Source organism: Microchirus variegatus (assembly GCF_963457635.1).
Source record: "Microchirus variegatus genome assembly, chromosome: 5".
NCBI classification, from domain to species: Eukaryota; Metazoa; Chordata; class Actinopteri; order Pleuronectiformes; family Soleidae; genus Microchirus; species Microchirus variegatus.
In genome coordinates, this window is record NC_139806.1 from 9,548,074 (window position 1) to 9,554,079 (window position 6,006).

Genomic DNA, 6,006 nt, shown 5'->3' on the forward strand with positions numbered 1-6,006 from the left:
ACAACAACATAATACGACATAATAAGTAGTGGAAAACCTACTTGTTTAAAAAAAAAAAAAAAAAAGTGCTGAGTAAAACTATGTCAAGTAAACTTTAGCCCCGTAAATCGAAAACAAAAGCTCATTTCCTTGTTCGCCCCGGTTACGTCACACCCCATCAGCCAATTAGGAATGAGTAGCTTTAGCGCTCTTTGGCCACTAGGTGTCAGCACCACCACCCAATGCACAACTTCCCTGAATTAACAGCGTTGGTAATTATTTCCTTTTTCTTAAATCTTTTGTTTGTTATTGTAATGGTTAATGCACCAGTATGTAGAAGCCTTTTAACTTAAATGATTGGTTTCATGCTAAAACATAGTAATTCTTTTTATATATGCATTTTTTTAATTTACAGTTTTTCCCCCCCCAAAAAAGAAGAAAAGTAGCAAAGTACATTATTATTTCTTGGTTAAGATGCCAAATTGTAGTAATGTACTTGCATCCCTGATAGAAAATACAATAAGAAACCCAGTGAGTCGAATGTGGGTATAAAAATGTGAATTCAGTTTATTTGCTAAATAAACAATAACATTTTTAGTTTTTGAAAATTGTCAAGCACTGTTTATTTATGCATATGTGTGTGTGTGTGTGTGTGTGTGTGTGTGTGTGTGTATTATTATGTTATATTATGACATAATAAGTCCCACATTAAAAGTACTGGCTTCAAGTTATTGCAAAACAACAAGTATCACTAAACTCATTTTTCAGGACTCTTTCATTTTCAAAATCAAGCCACTTGAAAATTTGAAATCACTCTTTTTCCCAACTCCCAAAATGTAATAGCTGATCAGCACAAACGCAGTCATCGTCACTTCTCATCGCTTTACGCTGCAGCTCTGCTGTCACAGTGTGAAACTGTTCGACGCTGCCTAATAAAATGACGTTGTCATGGCAGCAGTGACTCATACTACATTTATATGGACTGGTGAAACCCCTTTTCCCTTAAAAGTCATAAAAGCTCTGAAGTGATCAATCTTTCTGGAATCCTTCGAAGCATCACAATAGCAAGTGAAATATTTGTTGGGGCAGAAGGATTTATTCACGATATTATCGTGAGCTGTCAGACTTATGGTCACATCACTTACATGCGACCACGTCTGCAGCGGCTAATCCTGTTAATGTAGTTACTGGAAGCTGCTCTTTGATCAACTTCGACCAGCACAATAAACCCATGAATCATAAATTAAAGCGGTGCAGACTTTGGCCGCTTCCCCTTTTCTTTGTCTCTCTATTAACTTCATGGCACGCACTGTTTTCCTGCTAAATGGTGTAAATACACACATTAGTGCTCATGTGTTCCTTTCACTCCTGTGACTTCCTTTGTCATTCTCATCATCTGTGTCGCTATTCAGCTTCCACTCCAGAACGTCTGTCCTTGACGGCTCATTGAAAGCCTGGACATTTTCTTTTTCACCTCAATTCAGAAATAATGACATCAGCCTTCTGATGTCAGTCTCCACTTTTCATTCAAACTTACGCAAGCGTTATTCGTGCAGCGTCTGCGAGCCTCTCTGACGACAGCAGCATCCCTGACAGATACCTGAGCAGTGGCTTAGTGTGAAGCTGCTGTGGACATAACCTGCTTTATCTGTGTGGGAAATGCAGCAGTTGCGTAAGAGGGTTGATAAAGAAGCAGAGCAATAAATTAGGACAAAATAAAACGTCCTGCTCGGTCTACTCTTTGGCAATGGGACAGTTCATTCATTCATTCATTCATTGTCTACAGCTTTATCCTCAAAATGAGGGTCACTGGGAGCTGGAGCCACTCACGGCTGACGTAGGGTAAAATGCCTGGTGTCCTCTGGACAGGTAACCAGACCATCACAGGGTGCACATGGGCAACATAAGGCCCTGAGGCCAAATCCGGCTGGCAAACCAGGTTTATTTGGCCTGCAATGTCCTCACAGGTTACCGCAAATGAACTAAGGTGACTGACCAACATTAAACTCATAAAACACAGCAAGAAAATGTGGTAGCATTTTTACTTTAATGGGATAAAAAGATGGGTTTCATTATTATTATTTCTTTAAATCCTTTTATTTGTGGCCCCTGGCTGGAAACAAATGCTGCTCACTCCTAATTTAAAGTGTAAGAAAACATGGGAATGTTTTCTTCATCTCTCGGACTCATACTTTACTTAGGTTTATTATATTAAAGGTAGTTACAAAGATCACAACGGTTCAAGGTTCCAAAAGGCTCCTTCTACAAGGGCTGAGGTTCTACCTGGAACCATTTGCTTCTGAAAAACCCTTTCCTGAAGAAAAGGTTTTTCAAGGGTTCTTAGTAACACTAATGGTTCCAGTAAGAACCATTTTGATCCAGAGAACCCTTTAAAACCCATTTCCCGAATAAGGGATTTTGAAGGGGTTCTTAATTGTTTCTTTTATTGGCTTTTACTCTATGTGTGTCTTTTAGCCCTTATTAGCCCTCTTATTGTTGTTATTTGTATTGTACGTACTGCACTTCGGTCCACCCTGTGGTTTAAAAATGTAGATTTGCATTGGATTGGATTGGATTATCCAATCTATTAGTGCGTGAGGAAACTTTGGTGGCCTTGGCATCCCAGGAAGGAAGCACCAGCTATGCCTGGTTTTGTCTGTTTGAGCCGTGCAGAAATATGTCAGTGCAAAAAAATGGTGAGCAGTTATTTTCTCTTTGACATCAGTCCTTTTCACAGCAGCATATACTGTATGTCACACTTGTTGTTGTTGAATTGAATCTGTTAAATATGTTCCAGGGGTGGAAGAAGGGCAGCGATGCAGGTCTTTCCTCTCCTCTCTGGGGTGCAGTTGGCGAACCACACCGTGCATCCATGGCTCAGGACACTTTCTATGGTGAGGAGTTTCTGTGGGAGGCCAGGTTTTTCTGAGGCTCTCTGCTGGGCCACAAACTCCTTGATGTTCACTCCTCACATCAGGTCCTGTGAGAGATGAGGTACTTGAAGCTCCCCACCTGTTCCACCTCTTCTCACACGTGTACAGACATATTTACAGTCTTGTAAAAAGTACCTCAAAGGGATACTTGAGTAAGTATCTTACCAAAAAATGACTTTGGTAGAAGTTGAAGTCATTTTTTTTTTTATTTTTTTTTTTTCAATATTACTTAAAGGCGCCATATGTAAGAATGTGGCCAAAAATGGTTACTACACTCAAATTCAAAATACAGAGGTCTTTTAGGTTTCGTTTTCTCAGCCATTGTAGCTCAGACGTAACTGGCAACCAGTACTCTGACTGCAATCAGTAGAGTCTCAGCTGCTGAGCAACCACGGGTTGCCAGTGGTTGCTCGTGTTTTTGATTGCCAAATCACGATTTCAAATCATAAACATGATTTGCAGTCTGCAAAAGATTTTTTTTTAATGCAAATATTTTGGCTGTACTGTTGTTGTTGGTGAGTTCAGTTTGTTATATGAACATTATTCCCGAGTCTCTGTGACATATTAGTAGGATTTTATGGCCAGTTGCTTTAGATTTATTACATAATGCATAATGTCTTAAAGTATATAATTTACTGTACTTAAGTAGCAAAAGTCATTTTCTGATATAAAATTTACTTACTTTTTTGAAGTAAAAGTATTAACAAAAAGTGAGGAGTTAGGATTGAGTCATGGTAGCTAAGTGGTAGGGTTAGTTGTCTTTCAACTAGAAGGTTGTAGGTTTAATTCCTGGCTCTGCTAGTCTATGTGTCCTTGAGCAAGACACTTACCCCATGTTGCAGCGTATGAATGGTGTATATATAACCATAGTGTAAAGCAGCTCATCAAGACCAGAAAATCTCTTTATAAATACGGACCAACTCTTCTTCTTCTGATTTTATTTGGTAGTAACTAGTAACAAAGATAGTTAAGAGGAAATGTAGTGGAGTAAATGTAAAAGTTGCCAGAAATATAAATAACAAATGTACAAAAAGTACAGATATGTGAATTTTGTACTTATGTTTTTGTACTTATTACAAAAGTACATATGTATGTAGTAGGTAGTACATTCCTAACTATTACACACCGGAAATGACAATATGTACAATGTGCTTCAGACTTTCAGAGAAATCTAAGATTGACAGTTATATGACATATATATATATATATATATATCATTACCGAGATGTTGACATGAACACTGCACACAAGCTTCCGCCTTGGCAGCACAATAGTAATAATAATACGAACAAAAGCACTGCACTCGTGTAAATAACGGTGCTTAGTGAAAGGTTGAGGGATCACACGAGTTATCCCAATTAATCCTGAAGGGATCAGGGCTGTTTCATTATCCTGGCGTTCAGGCGTTGTTGAGACAGTTACTATTTAAAGTCCATACCATGTAGGGCCACTGGAGGAGAAAATAAGAGGATCAATGTGAATGAAATGAATGCAATTTTCACTCTGGATCTCACCGTTTTAGCCGCACGGAGATAATTTCCTTCAACCGTTGTCGCGTGCGATCTCAGGGCTGACAACATGAAATTAAATTCTTCGTGGCGGTGTTGTTTTATCAGGATTTATTGTCCCTCTCATCAGGGAACCAACGCAAACACACACTGTGCACACAGAAACAGGTTTATATTGCGTTTGGGGTCCCATGCTGAGGAAGCAATCTCACTCTCACTCACATCTTCATTTACCGCCTGATGCCTCTTAATAATCAGCATCACGGCATCACGTAGACCGACAGACAGCCAAGAACGTGACACGTGTTATTTGTGAGAGGACACTAATGTTTCAAAAGGCACAAGCTAAAAAAAAAGAATAAGGATGAGGATGAGACTGATTTTGCATCGAATTTAAGAGTTTATGCCAAAAAAAAAGATGGTAAATGCAAATGATGTCAATGTTGTTGATCCTCTTCGGATGCAAAGATTATGTTTATGAAACACTCGCGTGTTTAACGGCAATAAAATGGAGAGGTAAACATCAGCGCTGTCAAATGTTGCCAATAATAACAACACATAAAAATTACGATTGAGTTTATCGTAATCTCTGACGATAGAAAAACAAAGAATGTTGGATTAAAGAACACATATTCAGCATTAACTAGGTGCTTACTAACGTGCATGTAAGTTGCATACTAGCCCTTTATTAGTAATCATTAAGGAGTGTCATTTTCTGCTACCATCACTTTAAGAAAGTAGGTCTCTTGAGCACACAGAGGTGTTTTGTGCAGTTGTGTTTGCACATGGTAATCTTCTCTGTATCAGTTCCAATGCATCATCATCATCATCATCATCATGTACTGCCTGAGCAAGCAAAAAACAGACCCAGTGACTTTCTTTCAAAAGGGGCCGTGTCGTGTCCTTTCAGCACCTGAAAGCACCTTTTTCGACGTCAACCTTTTTTCTTGTCGTACATTCTGGAACTTTGCAGTGATGCACACAGAAAGAACTGGAAACAAATGAACAATGACTTGAGTCCGAGTCGCTTTGATGCTGTAGGCTGTGGCCGACCTGATCTGCGATGTGACCAAAATTAAACTTTCTGTGGTCGGCACCATCGCTAAAGGGATCAGCCAATAAAGGAGGAAAGTGGGAAATAAAAGAAAGTCACTGGATTGAAGTTGTTGTTCTTGCTCGGGTAGCACAAATGATGAATTGGAATCAATACACAGATTAGCATAGGCGCCAAGTGAGTGAAGCATTGTCACATTTTTAACTCCACGTCTGAACATTGGAGTCCTGTGGAAGTTTTCTCAAGTGAAAATACTTGAGTCAAGTTACCTGTGGAACAAGTTAAGTACGAAAAACAAGGTAAAAATCACAATTAATTATTTAATTATGAAGAGGGTCCTGTAGAATATTAAATCATCTCCTCTTTGCGTTGACAGGTGCAGTTTGATGTGCTAACGTGTGATGATTCTGCACCATTTGGTTGCCTGGCATACTTCACGTGTAAGCCTGCACTTCATGCACTCACCAGGTGGATGACGGAGAGAAACATAATGATCCATACGTCGAGGAGATTTCTGAAATGTCACAAATGC